The sequence below is a fragment of the Ovis aries genome, chromosome 3 (genome assembly GCF_016772045.2).
Source record: "Ovis aries strain OAR_USU_Benz2616 breed Rambouillet chromosome 3, ARS-UI_Ramb_v3.0, whole genome shotgun sequence".
NCBI lineage: Eukaryota > Metazoa > Chordata > Mammalia > Artiodactyla > Bovidae > Ovis > Ovis aries.
The window spans coordinates 8,227,678-8,244,942 of NC_056056.1; the positions used below are offsets into that span (position 1 = coordinate 8,227,678).

The 17,265-nt window shown below is 47.8% G+C and overlaps 1 long non-coding RNA gene across 1 annotated transcript; it reads right to left on the reverse strand.

The window, feature by feature from the left end:
• Window positions 1–1,418: 1,418 nt before the first annotated feature.
• On the reverse strand, window positions 1,419–17,220 carry LOC132659551 (uncharacterized). The gene is made up of 2 exons (XR_009600096.1): window positions 13,576–17,220; window positions 1,419–13,219 (listed from the first exon to the last, which is right to left on the reverse strand). It is a non-coding gene; the product is annotated as an uncharacterized LOC132659551 (long non-coding RNA).
• Between the last annotated feature and the right edge of the window lie 45 nt (window positions 17,221–17,265).

A 17,265-nucleotide genomic window follows, 5' to 3' on the forward strand; every position in this document is an offset into this window, starting at 1 on the left:
CCAATCTGTGGATATGTTCGATCACTGTTTGCTACCAAATGCCCCGGAAGGACGCTAATCACTTGAGTGCCCCTTTTGCGGGGAGTCATGATGATTCAGGGAAAAAGCCACTCGCTGGCTTCTGGAAGGGAATTCAGCCAATCCAGCTATCCAAGCAGAGAGATGCTATTCAGAGGCCAGCCTGGGCACCAGTCACCTCAAGAGCGGGGCCCTGGCAGTCTATGGAGCAGCCCTTGGCCTTTTTCCAAGGGCTTGCTGTAGGCACTGCTAGCTTTGCTGTATCAGTTCAAGAGCAAGCAGTGGGGTTTTTGAGAAGTGCTTCAGCCTGAGCATCTGATGATATTCTCAAAGAGAACGGTCAATTTCTGGACCCTGGCAGCAACAGAGGGAATGCCATCATGACAGGCTGGGTCACCCTTGAGGGTCAGGCACTGCTCAGCAGGGCAAGACAATGGTTTGGGCTCATACTGACCAGCTGGGCAGAGGTGGCAGCAAAGAGGTGAGGGCAGAGAACTCACCATCTCCTGGCCTCCAGGCAGAGCTGGTTTTGCCTTCCTGAAGGGAATGTTTAAAATGCTCTTGAGGGACTTCCCTCATGGTGGAATGGCTAAGACTCTGAGCTCCCAGTGCAGGGGGCCGGGTTTGAGCTCTGGTTAGGGAACTAGATCCCACAGGCCACAACAAGAGCAACAACAGAAAGATCATGGATGCCACAACTAAGACCCAACACAGCTAAATAAATAAATATAAAATAAAATGCTCTTGACCTTTGGCCCAGAGAGTCCACTTCTGGAACTTATCCCCCTGAGATCTTCTACCAGCACACAAGTAGCATTTACAAGGGTGCTCACTGCAGTGGCTTGAAGTAGTTAAAAACTGCAAGCACTGCAGGCATGTCCTCATGTGGGCTTCCCTGGTGACTCAGACAGTAAAGAATCCACCTGCAATGCAGGAGATGTGGGTTCAACCCCTGGGTCCAGAAGATCCCCTGGAGAAGGAAATGACACCCACTCTAGTGGTAGGCTGCAGTCCATGCGGTCGCTAAGAGCCGGACACGACTGAGCAACTTCACGTTCACTCTTCACTTTCATGCACTGGAGAAGGAAATGGCAACTCACTCCAGTGTTCTTGCCTGGAGAATCCCAGGGACAGGGGAGCCTGGTGGGCTACCGTCTATGGGGTTGCACAGAGCTGGACATGACTGAAGCGACTTAGCAGCAGCAGCAGCAGCTAGTGTTCTTGCCTGGAGAATCCCACGGACAGAGAAGCTTGGATGGAACTGGCTAAATCCGCTGTGGATGTCCTCACTAGGGACAGCTGTAGCCCCTGAAGAGAATATTTCAGCAAGAGGCAGCCTCTAAGAGTCGCTTTTAGGTAAAACAAAACAAAACAACTTGTAAATGACAAAACAATGTGTATTGAATTATTCCCCCCCTTTTATTTAAGATGCCCGAATGACAAACTGCAGTGAAGCTCCCTGAACAGAGTCAGGGAGTGTCTGAACAGAGGTCACCTCTGGGAAGGGGGACTGTCATTCTTTAAACTTTCGCTTTCTAAAGCATAAAATTATGCAATGCTTGAATTTTTCAAAGATGAGTGTGCTACTTTTGTTTTGAGATCTGTTTCATGGTTTTGTCCATGTGGTCTGCGGGATCCTAGTTCCCCGATCAGGGATCGAACCTGGGCCCCTGCAGTAAAAACACCAAGTCCTAACCACTGGAACTCCCTGAGATCTTTCTTTCTTTGTTTCTTTCTTTTTAATTTATTCATTTATGTATTTACTTTTGGCTGTGTTGGGTCTTCGTTGCTGCACACGGACTTTCTCTGCTTGTGGTGCAAAGGCTACTCATTGCGGTAGCTTCTCTTGTTGCAGAAAACAGTCTCTAGGGTACACAGGCTTCAGTAGTTGTGGAAGCCTGCAGTGTGTGGAAACTTTCTGAACCAGGGACGGAACCCATGCTCTCTGCACTAGTAGGTGGATTCCTAACCCCCTGGGCCACCAGGGAAGTCCTAGATCTTTCTTTTTTAATGTAAGAATTGGCTACTGTAACTTTCTCTCTTAGCACTGCTTTCCTTGCATGCCATCCCATAAATTTTGGTATGTTGTTTTTGTTTTCATTTGTTCTCGAGATATTTTCTCATTTCCCTTGAGGTTTCTTCTTTGACTCATTGAGTGCTTAAGAGTGTGTTGTTTAATTTCCACGTACTTGTGAATTTTCTAGTTTTTCTCCTGCCATTGATTTCTAGTTTCAGCCTGTTGCAGAGCATGTGCTATATTTGAAATCAGCAGAACAGTGATTGAAAGAGAAAGAGAAAGTTTGGATAGCACAGTGGTGAAGAGCTGAGGCCCAGGGTCCAGACTGCCTGGATTTGAAGTCAGCCCCATCATTGATTATCCATGTGACCCTGGGCATAACGTTACCTATCTGTGCCTCAGTTTCTTCACCTGTGAAATGGGACATATCTCGTGGGACTGTGAAGATTGAGAGAGTTCATATGCTGAAGATCTTAGATTAGTGCTTGGGGCACGTACTAAGGTTTGGGGAAGTTTCAGCTGTGATGATGCGGAGGAGGACAGGCCAGTGTCAGAGGCACCATCTAAAGGGTGTTCCTGCTGAGCCCTGTATGGTGACCACAAGCACATATGATGGAGTTCCCCGCAAAAGGGCCCCTGAGCCCTGTTGTGATGCTTGCCCCTGAAAGGATTACTGTCAGTAGTGGCCTTTTCTTCATCTCTCTCTTTATTTATTTACTTCTCTGACTGCACCAGGTCTTAGTTGCAGCACGTGTGATCCTTAGTTGCAGTGCTCGGATTCTTAGCTGCAGCATGTGGGATCTAGTTCCCTGACCAGGGACGGAACCCAGGCCCCCTGAGTTGGGAGTGCAGAGTCTTAGCCACTGGACCACCCGGGAAGGCCCTTTCTTTCCCTCGACACTGATTCACTGGCCTCCTGTTATGTGCTTGGCCCAGGAGGGAGAATGGACGGACACTCTTTCCTGAAATGGGAATAATGACTGTTTGTTCTTGTTCTAACAAAATACCACAGACTGGGTGTTTTACAAGCAACAGAAATGTATTTCTCACAGTTCTGAAAGCAGGAAAGTCCAAGATCAAGGTACTGGCAGATTCTGTGTCTGTTGAGGGCCTGTCTTCTCGTTGTGCCCTCACATAGCGTGCATGGGGTAGGGGAGCTCTCTAGGGTCTCTTGTATAGGGGCACGAATCCTTTTTATGGGGACTCCACCCTCATGACCCAATTACTTCCAAAGCCCCACTGTCAAATACCATCATGCTGGGGGGTAGGGTTTCAACACATTAATTTAGGTGTGCACCTAAATTAGGTGCTCCTAAATTGGCTTAGGAGCACAGGGCTTAGCCCCAGGCATGTTCCCCCAGGGTGAGGTCAATACCTAGAAGCTGTTATCTAGACAAAGAGAAATGACAGCATCAGAGTATCAGGGCCTCCTTGAAAGCCAACCCCCTTGCCAGAGATGGGTCAACACTGCCCTGCCTTGGGGCTGTGTCACTGGGGATACATCACCACGTTGATTTCAATCCTCTCTGCCAACAAAACCACACTGAGATCATGACTCTTTTCTGATTGTTCGCACTTGTGCTTACGTCGGTGAATGGCACAGGACACTCGGTTTTTGATCGGGTTGAATAGGCACTATTCTAAGCACTTTACAAAAATCTACTCATTCATTACTAATAACATCCCTGGTAAATAAATAGGTAATTTACGTCCATTTTAGAGGTCAGGAAACAGACGCATACAGAGGTTACATAACTTGTCTAAGGTTACATAGCCAACTAGTGACAGAGTTGGAATTTGGACCCTGGGAGGTATTTATTGAAGGAAGGAAGGAAGGGAAAGGTGAGGGGTGGGGCCTGGGGGCTGTAGTTCTCAAACGCAGAATCAGAGAACAGGGTCTAGCCCACTCCCCTGTTGTTCTACAAGTGGGAAGTGGGGACCAAGGTCTGGGAGGGTGGGGCCCTACATCCAACCAGGAGAAAAAATTCAGCATTCCCAGTTCTCAGTTAGAAGTTTGGGATGCATTAGAAAATTCTAAGCACTGAATTCCTCACTATCCCTGGAAAGACTTTCACAGTCAGTTGAGTAGAAGGGACAGGTTACAAAATGGTGTGATGTTAATATTTGGTGATATTTCATAACATCTTATGAAATTCAAGAACTTTTTGGCCAGTCCAATAGCTAATATTTGACTAGTGTGTCCCTTCTGCCAGGTAATTTGTGTACATTACTATCTTGTAGAATCCTTAAAAGAATTTCCTGAGGTAAGTATGGTCGCTGAACCCATTTTACAGCTGTAAAAACTGAGGTTCAGAGTTTTCAAGCAACTGGCTCCAGGTCACAGAGCTATTGACTGAAGGAGTCTGGAACTCACACCATGGTCCCTACTGCAGCCCCTGTCCCTCTCTGATCCCCCAGTGCCTCATCATTAAATGATAGGACTGATGATCTTCACATTTAAAAGGAACAGATAGCTAGTTGGGACCTGCTGTGTGGCACAGGGAGCTCAGTTTGGTGCTCTGTCATGACCTAGAGGGGTGGGACAGAGGTGGGGTGGAAGGGAGGTCCCAGAGGGAGGGTATATATATATACATATAGCTGATTTACTTTGCTGTACAGCAGAAACTAACAGGACCTTGTAAAGAAATTATACTCCAATAAAAAAAATAATAGCTATCATTATGTATTGAATGGATAACTAACAAAGTCCCACTGTATAGCACAGGGAACTATATTCAGTTTCCTATGATAAACCATAATGGAGAAGAATATATAGAAAAGAATCAGTTCAGTTCAATCGCTCAGTCATGTCCGATTCTTTGCGACCCCATGGACTGCAGCATGCCAGGCTTCCCTGTCCATCAGCAACTCCCGGAGCTTGCTCAAACTCATGTTCATCAAGTCGGTAATGCCATCCAACCATCTCATCCTCTGTCATCCCCTTCTCCCACTGCCTTCAGTCTTTCCCAGCATCAGGGTCTTTTCCAAGGAGTCAATTCTTTGCGTCTGGTGGCCAACGTTTTGGAGTTTCATCTTCAACATCAGTCCTTCCAATGAATATTCAGGACTGATTTCCTTGAGGGTTGACTGGTTGAATTGCCTTGCAGTCCAAGGGACTCTCAAGAGTTTTCTCCAACAACACAGTTCAAAAGCATCAATTCTTTGGCACTCAGCTTTCTTTATAGTCCAACTCTCACATCCATACCATAGCTTTGACTAGATGGACCTTTGTTGGCAAAGTGATGTCTCTGCTTTTTAATATGTTGTCTAGGTTTGTCATAGGTTTTCTTCCAAGGAGCAAACGTCTTTTAATTTCATGGCCACAGTCACCATCTGCAGTGATTTTGGAGCCCAAAGAAATAAACTCTGTCACTCTTTCCATTGTTTCCCCCATCTATTTGTCATGAAGTGATGGGATTGGATGCCATAATCATAGTTTTTTGAATGTTGAGCTTTAAGCCAACTTTTTCACTCTCCTCTTTCACTTTCACCAAGAGGCTCTTTAGTTCTTCTTCACTTTCTTGCCATAAGGGTGGTGTCACCTGAGTATCTGAGTTTATTGATATTTCCCCTGGCAATCTAAATTCCAGCTTGTGCTTCATCCAGCCTGGCATTTCACATGATGTACTCTGCATAGAAGTTAAATAAGCAGGGTGACAATATACAGGCTTGATGTATTCCTTTCCCAATTTGGAACCAGTCTGTTGTTCCATGTCCGCTTCTAACTGCTGCTTCTTGACCTGCGTACAGATTTCTCAGGAGGTAGGTAAGGTGGTCTGGTATTCCCATCTCTTGAAGAATTTTCCACAGTTTGTTCTGATCTGCACAGTCAAAGGCTTCAGTGTAATCAATGAAACAGAAGTAGATGCTTTTCTGGTATTTTCCTGCTTTTTCTATGATCCAGCAAATGTTGGCAATTTGATCTCTGGTTCCTCTGCCTTTTCTAAATCCAACTTGAACATCTGGAAGTTCACAGTTCACTTGCTGTTGAAGCCTGGCTTCAAGAATTTTGAGCATTACTTTGCTAGCATGTGAGATGAGTGCAATTGTGTGGTAGTCTGAACATTCTTTGGCATTGCCTTTCTTTGGGATTGGAATGAAAACTTACCTTTTCCAGTCCTGTGGCCACTGCTGAGTCTTCCAAATGTGCTGGCATATTGAGTGCAGCACTTTGACAGCATCATCTTTTAGGATTTGAAACAACTTAACTGGAATTCCATCACCTCCACTAGCTTTGTTTGTAGTGATGCTCCCTAAGGTCCACTTGACTTCACTTTCCAGGATGTCTGGCTCTAGGTGAGTGATCACACCATTGTGGTTATCTGGGTCATGAAGATCTTTTTCATAGAGTTCTTCTGTATAGTCTTGCCACTTCTTAATATCTTCTGCTTCTGTTAGGTCCATATCATTTCTGTCCTTTATTGGGCCCATCTTTGCATGAAATGTTTCCTTGGTATCTCTAATTTTCTTGAAGAGATCTCTAGATATTATTATATAGAAAAGAATATATATATATATATATATATATATCTGAATCAATTTGCTGTATAGCAGAAATTAACACAACATTGTAAATCAACTATATTTTCATTTTTAAAAAATAGTTGTTGGGCTTCTCTGGTGGCTCAGTGGTAAAGAATCTACCTGCCAATGTAGGAGACATGGGTTTGATCCTTGGTCAGGGAAGATCCCGCATGCCCTGGAGCCAGTAAGCCCGAGAACTGCAACTAGTGAAGGCTGCGTGCCCTAGAGCCCGTGCTCCCCCAAAGAGAAGCCACCACAAGGAGCAGCCCAGAGCACCGAGCACTGCAACCAGAGAGTAGATTCTACTTGCCACAACTAGAGAAAACCCCACAAGGCAAATGAAGACCCAGCCCAGCCAAAAACAAATAATAAATAAAATTACGTGAAAGTAAAAAATAGTTGTTGTTGACAGTAGCACCAAGCACTGTGACTAAGAAATCAGAAAAGAAGCAGAGCTCAGCAAGGGCTAAAGGGCTGTGCACATACCTAAGAGGCACCTAGGAGGACAGGGAAGTGACCTGGGAACACCTCTTCTCAGTAAACACAGCCCCGATCACCGGGTGAGAGGTGTTGGACTCTTGACCGGTTATGTAAGCTCAGGAGCCACCTGCTGATGCCTGGCCTGCTGGGTGGGGGTCTGAAAAGGCTCAGAAGACAAAATCTAGCTCCAGAGTTCCCCTTTGAGGTCACCTCCACATGGTCAGGCTTCCTGAGAAAGGCCTTGGCAACACATCCCAGAAATGGGACTTCTGCCTGCCCTTCAGGAAACCCCCAGAGGCCCCGTCTGTGGCTTCGATTTGACTTTGCACAGAAGGAATTCAACTGGACTCCATTTCCAGGGTGGCTCTGTGCCATACACTTTCCCCTCATGGTTTGTGTAACTGCGCAAAGGTGTCATTATCTTTGTTTTATGGGTGAGGACACTGAAAGAGGTTAATAACTTACTGGAAGCAATAGGGCTGGGATTTGAACCCAGGTCACTTAAAACAAAAGGAAGGCCCCAGGAACTGTGTGTTCATCTTGAGATACATGTGGGAGGCAGAGAAGGAAAAGTTAAAGAGGCTAAATTCCTTTCTTTTTTTTTTTTTTCCAGCTGTGCCCCTTGTAGTATCTTAGTTCCCCAACCAGGGACTGAATTCAGGCCTTTGGCAGTGAAAGCATGGAGTCCTAACACTGGACCACCAAGAAACTCCCCAAATTCCTGACTCTTACTGTCCATGTGGGGAACTGGCCTGAAATAATCACATCATCCTTTCTCTAAAATCTTCTAGGCTCCCCATTACCTTTAGCATAAAGCACAATACAACATCATCAACATGGCCTGCAAGGTCCTCCTGCATACCTTTCTAGCCCTCCCCGGCCTCTCATAGATCCTGGATGCCTATCTCAGTTTACAATTTCCTCTCCACCAACTCTCCTCTGCTCTGGCTGACTTCTATCCATTGCTTGGACTCAGGCTTACATGCCACTTCCTTACGAAAGTCTGCCCTGATCACACGCACCAGGTTGGGCCCCTCTAGGTTCTCACTGCTCCCTCGACTCCTTCTGACCCCAGGTGTACTACAGCTTTCATCGCCTGGGCCACAGTCACAGAGCAGATGGCGTGATAAATGTCTGTGAATGAAAAATGAATCAATGAAGTGCTTGGCAGACCTTGGAAGACTGGGGCCAGGGGCAGACAGAGGGCGAAGGTGGCAAGGCTGCTGGCTTCACCTGCAGGTTGTATTAATGACATTACTGCAAGGGCAGGGCCAGTGCCCAGAGCTGGGAACACAGGCTGAAGTTTGGACTGTCCCATCAGCGATCAAGAATCCTGGGCTGAGGGCTGATGGGAGCCAAAGTCCTGGTTTAAGAATATAAGCCTGGTCTTGAAGCTGTGGGGGAAGATGGGCAGCTCTGGGGTAGACCACTCATGGGTCTCTGAACACAGTGGAAATGAGGCCCAGCTGCTGGGAAGGCTCTCATGTTTCAACCTGGGAATGTGGCCTGACTTTCCACAGTGTCGGGTCAGTCATTGGGCCTTGGCCTTCACATACTCACTAATCAAATCTGCCCCAAAACCCCAGGAGTCAGGGACTGCTCTGGCCCCACTGGACAGATGGGAAAACCGAGACTTAGAGATGTTGAGTGACCTGCCCCAAGTCACACAAGGACTCGTCACTGCTGCCTTAATTAAGCTGCTATATTACAGCTTCAGTTCAGTTCAGTCACTCAGCCATGTCCAACTCTTTGTGACCCCATGGACTGTAGCATGCCAGGCCTCTCTGTTCATCACCAACTCCCAAAGCTTGCTAAAACTCATGTCCGTCGAGTCGGTGATGCCATCTAGCCATATCATCCTCTGTCGTCCCCTTCTCCTCCCGCCTTCAATCTTTCCCAGAATCAGAGTCTTTTCCAAGGAGTCAGTTCTTCGCATCAGGTGCCAAAGTATTGAAGTTTCAGCTTCAGCATTAGTCCTTCCAATGAATATTCGGGACTGATTTCCTTTCTTTCGGATGGACTGGTTGGATTTCCTTGCAGTCCAAGGGGCTCTCAAGAGTCTTCTCCAACACCACAGTATTACAGCTTACTCAGAGGCTTCCCCCATGGCTCAGATGGTAAAGAATCTGCCTGCAATGCAGGAGACCCAGGTTCAGTCCCTGGGTCGGGAAGATCCCCTGGAGGAGGGAATGGCAGCCCGCTCCAAAATTCTTGCCTGGAGAATTCAATGGACAGAGGAGCCTGGCGGGCTACAGTCCATGAAGTCACAAAGAGTTGGACACCACTAAGTGACTAATACACACACACACACACACACACACACACACACACACACACACACACACAGAGCTTACTCAGAAGTGGGGGACCTAAACCATCCAGAATTGTACCATGTAATATGGTAGTCACTAGCCACCTGTGGCTATTTAAATGTTTAACTTAAATAGAGTTTAAAATTCAATTTCTCAGTCACATTAGCCACATTTTTAAGTGCTCAGTGGCCACATGCGCCTAGTGGTTAGCACGCTGAATAGAGACAGAACATTTTCATCATTGCAGAAAGTTCTATTAATAGGGCTTGTCTAGACCATGGAGGGGCTTCCTAGGTGGCACAGTAGTAAAGAATCCATCTGTAATGCTGGAGATGCAAGAGATATGGGTTAGATCTCTGGGTGGGGAAGATCCCCTGGGGTAGGAAATGGCAATCTGTTCTGGTATGCTTGCCTGGAAAGTTTCATGGACAGAGGATCCTGGCAGGGTACAGTCCATGGGGTTAGGCATTACTGAGCCACTGAGCACACACAGCACAGACTGTGGAGGTGGATGGATCTACAGAGACCACTTAAATCAAGGCTCTTATTTAGCAGACAGTGAAAGAGGGGTCAGGGACTCGTTCAAAGTCATACAGTGAATCAGTGACCAACGTGGAACTCAAAACCTGGGCTCCCGGCTCCTAATTCAGTGCTCTCTCCACTGAAGTAGGTTGATTCTTATCTCTTAACTGGGATTTGGTAAGAGCTGCTGTGAGACAGACACCATAAAGTTCAACGACCACTGATGAAGTGGAAGTAATACTTTAACATATATAATAGAGGTTGATATCCATAATATGTAACAAGCTACTACAAATAAATAATGAAAAGATGACTCAAATTTTTTAAAATGAACAGAGGACATAGTCAGGCAATTTACAGAAATTCAAAGTGGAAAAAAAAAAAAAGGAAAAGATGCTAGTGAAAGAAAGGCAAGCACAATAGTAGAGGGTTTTTTGTTTTGTTTTCCAAACAGATTGGTAAAGATGGAGAAAGTGTGGAATGGGCACTGTCTTATACTACCGATGAGAGTATAAATGGGCCCAGCCTTTTTGGCAGTTTGACAGCATCTCTCAACAGCAAATATGCAAATACCCTTTGACTCAGTAATCCTTGGGGTGGAACCCAGGGCCGCCTGACTCCAGATCTCATGTTCTGAACCATGACTACTCTCCGTGACTGATGGTCAGGCTTGGTTTGGGAAGGACAGAGTTGGCTGATCAACAGGGGGGACTTGTGGACTTGGACGTGGGAGGTTTAAGTAGGACAGATCACCATGGGTGACTTCTCTGGGGCCTTTATCTTTTTCTGTGACTGGCTCAGATATTAGCAAGGAGCGTAACATGAATCGATACACCCCTGGTCAGCTGCTGGGGTGGCTCAGCTGCCATTCCAGTTCTGCAAATAATTGGAGCCCAGTCACCGGTGAATCAGCACTGACTGCCCTTGGCAAGCAGCACTGGGAAAATGGCTTGGCGTGGCACTCCACGCTGGCTGTCAGGTGACCGAGAGAGCAAGCCAGCTGGGCAGATGCCCTTGGGGTGATTTGGGCAAGTGACATTTTCCACCCCGACCTCAGTTTCCCCTTTCTTTCTTCCTTTCATCTTCTCTTCTTTTTTTTTGCTCCTTACTTTTTTCCTTCTGCCCTCCTACCTCCCTTTCAATGAGTGCCAAGTAGGCACCAGTTGTTGTGATGGAAAACAGAAGACAGCCCTCATTTTCTCTGTGTACAGGTTGGTAACTTGGGGGCACAGAGCAGGGAGAGAGTACTGTGCCTGATGTGGGGGAATGGAGTGGGGGAGGAGGCTTGAGCTGAAACCTGACACTTACTAATAGTAGCTGTCACCAGTTGGGGAAGAGGACAAGGTCAGGAACTTTGGGCAGAGCTACAAGGGGCCTGAGAGGGGCAGGCAGGGAAAGGCTGAACAGTTGATTCCAGAGGGACCTGAATGCCTGGCTAAGAAACTTTATTTTTTTCTAAGAAACTTTGACTTTATCCAGACCATGATGGAGAAGCATGGAAGGCTTTCTGTTAATACCCTTATAAAAACTAATATCCTTTTAATTATACAGTATTAAATTATAAAATAAATCTATCCTATTACCAAAAAACACAATATCCCAGAATATTCATTAAAATAAACATTTTCCAAACACTTGCCTTAGGTGGAAGCTTCTGATAACAATTCAGTGTATCCTTCGAGATTCTTTTCCGTGCTGTGGTCAGTCGCTCAGTTGCGTCCGACTCTATGCGACACCGTGGACTATAGCCCACCAGGCCCCTCTGTCTGTGGGATCCTCCAGGCAAGGATACTGGAGTGGGTTGCCATGCCCTCCTCCAGGGCATCTTCCCGACCCAGAGACTGAACCCTTGTCTCCTGGGTCACCTGTGTTGTAGGCAGATCCTTTACCTGCTGACTCATCGGGGAAGCCCCATTCTTTTCTAGCGCACATAAGAAACAAGGTTCGTGCTTAGTCATGTCCAACTCTTTTCGACCCCATGGACTATAGCCCACCAGGCTCCTCTGTCTGTGGAATTTTCCAGGCAAGAGTATTTAAGTTGGTTGTCATTTCCTACCCCAGGGGATCTTCCTGACCCAGGGATCGAACCCATTCTCTTGCATCTCCTGCATTGGCAGGTGGATTCTTTACCACTGCACCACCTGGAAAGCCCCATAAATATGTCCATTTTTCCTGACAGTAAACTGATCCTTTACATAGCTTTACAAACACATCCTCTGTGTTTGCTTTGCCACAATAGAGTGGGTATCTCCCCCTCTGGCACACACATCTCCTTCTCAACAGCTCATTTCATTGATGAGGCTTCCCTTCATTCCACAAATATGTACGTATTTAACCCTACTGGGTACCAGGCATTGTCCCAGAAGCTGAGGATGGAGCAAAGCACAAAATACATTACCTTCCCTCAAGGCCTCCCTCTTCCTACTGCCAGACATCAGGTTGCTTCCAATATTTTTGTGTAATATATAAGGGTGCAAGCCCATCTTGCACATCTAATTGAATGCATGTGTGAGTATTGCTTTGGGTAACTTCATTTTTTTAAATATTTATTTATTTTTATTTATTTTACTGTGCTGGGTCTTAGTCATGGCACTTGGGATCTTTAGTTGCAGCATGTGGTATCTTATTTCCTGACCAGGGAGAGAACCCAGGCACCCTGTAATAGGAGCTTGGAGTCTTAGCCACTGGACCACCAAGGAAATACCTGGGCAACTTACTGAAAATGGACTTGTGCACATTGAATTTTGATAGTTATTGATGACACTGAGGAGTTGAAACTATGAGGTGACAAGGTTAAATCTTCAGTCATCCATCTACTCATCTATCCATGTAGCTATCCATTCATATATGGGGCTTCCTAGGTGGCTGGGTGGTAAAGAATCCACCCGCCAGTGTAGGAGACTCAAGAGACATGGGTTTGATCCCTGGGTCGGGAAGATTCCCTGGAATAGGAAATCATTTTTGACTGTACTCACTTCAGTACTCTTGCCTGGAAAATCCCATGGACAGAGGAGCCTGGTGGGCTGCAGTCCGTGGGGTCGAAAAAGAGTCAGACACAGCTAAGCAACTGAACATGCACACGCATGCAAATATACACACGTACATCATATATACATGCATCTGTCTACGCATCAATTCCTTGGGGCTTCCCTTGTAGCTCAGTTGGTAAAGAATCTGCCTGCAGTGCAGGAGACTCAGGTTTGATCCCTGGGTTGGGAAGATCCCTTGGAGAAGGAAATGGCAACCCATCCTTAGGCAACCATTTACTGAGAGTCTATGACGTGACAGGCCATGAACTGGATGTGGGGACACCATGAGTGAGGTGTCTGACCCTGTGAGGCTCATGCTGTAATGAGAGAGAAGAAAAATATCATCACAAGAGTTTGTCCAGCATCAGATAAAGGTAGGGGTTCTCTAAGGGTACGCCTCTTACTCCAGCTGTGCTTCTGTTCTACAGGCCGATGCCCCGGGCAATTCCTCCCATTCCCCTGTATTCCTTCTTCACTCCTATCCCAGTGTTTCTGCTCACTTGCTGTTGTTTAGTCTATCAGTCATGTCTGATTCTTTTGCAACCCCATGCTGTAGCCCACCAGGCTCCTCTGTCTGTGGGATTTTGCAGGCAACAGTACTGGAGTGGGTTGCCATTTCCTACTCCAGGGGATCTTCCTGACCCAGAGATCAAACCCGCATCTCCTGTGTTACCTGTGTTGCCAGCAGATTCTTTACTTGCTGAGCCACTGGGGAAGCCCCGTTCTTTTCTATGCACACATAAAAAAAAGATGCATGTTCAGTCATGTCTGACTGTTTGTGACCGCCCCCCCCGCCCCCCCCCCCCAACGCTGGACTGTAGCCCTCTAGGCTGTTGTGTCCATGGAAATTTCCAGGCAAGAGTACTGGGGTGGGTTGTCATTTCCTACTCCCCGGGATCCTTCCGACCCAGGGATCAAACCTGCATCTCTTGCGTCTCCTGCACCGGCAGGCGGATTCTTTACTGCTCAGCCACCAGGGAAGCCCATACGCTCACGTAACTCCTGCCTTAAAGAACCTGGTGGCATTCAGTCAAATTCAAAATCCTGGGAATATTAAAAAGTTCTAGCGAGTAACTTTTATCTCTGCTTCACAGGAGTTCCCTCTCTCTTCCCGTCGTTCTGGCTTCACCCTGGTCTGAGCCACCAGTTTTCCGTTGGAATGGCTGTAACAGCCTCCTCACATGCCTGCCTGCCTGCCTGCCTGCCTGCCTCTATTCTTGCCTGCTGACGTTCAATCTGTTCTCCAAAAAATGGAAAAAACTGGCAAGAACTTTCAAAAAGGTATTTGGATCTTGTCATCCACCTGCTTATATCCTCCAGTGGTATCCTTTTGGGCTTAGAATGGAGTCTAAACTCCTTCCAGGCCCATGGCTCTCAAGTGAGCTGATTCCTGCCTGACTCCATACCCTTCTCTCCTCCCTCTATGCGCTCCCCTCCAGGCTCCTCTGTCCATGGGATTCTCCAGGTAAGAATCCTGGAGCTGGTAGCCATTTTCTTCTCCAGGGCATCTTCCTAACCCAAGAATTGAACCTGGGTCTTCCACATTCCAGGCAGATTCTCTACCGTCTGAGCCACCAGGGACGGCCTCCAGGCACAGAGTCCTGGAGGCATGCCAGCTCCGCCTCTGCTTCCAGAACGTCCTGTGCTTGGGGTCTGGGCTGAGATAACGCCTCACAGAGGCTTTCCTTGACCACTGCATCTAAATCAGGACAACTCCCAATCCGTGTATCCTCTCTCACAGTGCCCTGAGAGCCCTTCTCCAAACCACTTCTGTTTGTTTTAATGTTTATTTATTTGTTTATTACTTTTGGCTGCTCTGGGTCTTCGTTGCCGTGTGGGCTCTCTCTAGTTGCGGCCAGCGGGGGCTACTTTTCATTGCGGTGGTTTCTCCTCTTGCAGAGCACAGGCTGCAGGCACGTGGTCTCAGTAGTTGTGGGTTCCTATCCACTGTACCACCAGGGAAGTCCTCCAGACCACTTACGTGTCTGAATTATCTTGTTAGGTACTGGTTTCCTTACATATCCTGTCAGGGCCTCAGGGAGGAAGTACAGGTTCTACCTGGGAATTTGGGGGGCTGGAGAAGCGAGGAAGTGCCAGCCTGGAGCTCCCTGTTGACTGCTCACTCAGAGCCCCACATCCTGCCAGGCCTGAGCCTTTTGTAGGCACAGCCTCTTGAAGTCCTCACAACATTCTGGAAAGGTTGGTATTCTTATTCCCAGTTTATAGGTAAAGAAACTGTGGCTCAGAGTTGGGAAAGTTTGAAGTGTCTCCTTCAGGGTTCCTTCCTATGCACAGAAAACTACACCCAAAGTGTATGTGACACTGGTGGTCAATGTTGTGCCTGCCAGATTTCAGCCCCTGCTCTGCTGGCAGCAGGGCAAGCGGTCCTAGCCAGCCCATACTGAATCCCCTCTCTATTCAGAGCCCCTGAGCTCTGATGTCTGAAACCAAAGCCATAGTACTAACATGCATCAGGGCCAGGACACTAACTCAGGTTTGTCTCACCCCAAATGCGGCATCCTGCCCTGGCACCTAGCTCTGTCCCAGGACCCATCTGGGAAATGAGGGAAAGGAAACTTCCTGGGTTCCCAGCCTCGATGCGGCAGAGAGATAAATACCCTACCGGAGCTAAGTCTGGCAGCCAGACCCACCCCGCTTCCTGTTGAAGTCTGAGGTTACTCGCGGTCACAGCTGAGAAGTCAGCCAGGGACATCCTTCACTAGCTCTCTCTGAAATCTCCTCCTGGGATCAGGTAGCCACAGGGCCTTCCCCTGTGAAAGGGGCCCAACCAGGATTAGTGAAGAAATTCCCACCTCATCACAGGCAGCACAGTTTAGCACTCTAGAGCCTGTGCTCTGGGGTCAAGACCCAAGTCAAGTAATTTAAACTCTCCAGATCTCAACTTCCCTGGCTGTAAATGGGAGCACATAATAGTACTGGGAGCTGCTGTTATCATTTTTCTCCTATCTGGCTAGCAGTGTTTTTGAAATTACAGGACAAACTGGAAAAAAGTAGAGGCTGCTCACCATGCTATGCCTGGGGATCAGGAAGAAATCAGAAACCTGAGTCCTGAGATACATTTCCCAACCTAACTCATCCCCAAGTCCACTTGACTCTGTCTCTTGAATGCCTCTCAGACCCCGGTTTTCCCTCAGTGCTGTGGTTCATTGTCATCACCTCTTGCCTGGATCGCCACAACAAGCCCCTCATCCCTGTTTCCCATCATCTCTTTTCCACACTCTCTATAATCAGAGCAAACGTCTTGCAACAAAAAGCAAATCTGTCTGGGTCACTTAAAACGTGTGTGTGGCTCCCCTCCTTACTCTGGTCTACAAGACTCTGCTAGATCCAGCCTCTACAGGCCTTCCCGCCCCACCTCTTGTCCCCTGCCTCCCTCAAAGAGCCACAGTGGAGCAGCATGCAGGTACCCACAGCTTTCTGCAGGCACTGCACTCTCTGGCTGCCAGGCCTCTTGAAGCTCCATCTGCCCGGGCCCTGCCTGGCTCAGGGAATGCATCCTGCCAGTGGCTAGGATAACTTTGTGAGGCCTTCTCTCTGAGTCCCCTTCCTCTCCATTCCTGCCAGCACTGAGCTTCCCCAGTTCCCTCTATGTCCCCGATCACTGTCCTTATTCACCAGATTTGTCTCTGCCTGGGTCCCTGTCTGCTTCTCCATCTGATCTTGAGCTTGGGAAGGTTGGAGATGGCGGGTCCACCAGGCTCACTCCTAAATGCCAGCCTGGCACACAGCAGATTGCCCCTGAACATTTGGGGACTGAATCAATGAACTGCAGTGTGGAAGGCCTGGAACCTAAAAAGCTCCCGAAGTGGTCTCTGCGTCCAGGGCAGTTAATGCAGTCTGGGAGATCAGCTATACTGGGTAAGATGCTAAGCAACAACAAAATGCTTAGATAGTAGCTTGGGACGGGAGAAGCTGGTTCTATCACCGGTTGCGTGATGAACTGCTTCAATTCACCCCCTTGGCGAAGGCTTTGCAGGCACTTCCCTCCTCGGTGCTGAGAACCAGGGATGTGAAGCCAAAGAGCTGCTCATGGTCTAGTTCCGGCCACCTCTCTGGGTGTGTTTTCTGAAAAATGAGACTCTACCTTCCGGGCCTAATCTAGTGGTCAACGAATTCAAGTCTGGGAGGACACTGGAGGGCCACTTCAGTCCTGGGGCTCATTTTATTTCTCTTCATTGTTTCTCCTTTTTTATTTGCTCACGCCCTCCTCCTAGCTTGCATGCCTGTCCCAGCATCCCGCCCCGCGACCTCCCACCGCCTTCTCAGGGCCCCTCTCCTAGTCCCTCCGCTCCGTCCTGATCGAGGAGGCGGGCCCAGATGGCCGACGGACCAATCCGAGCGC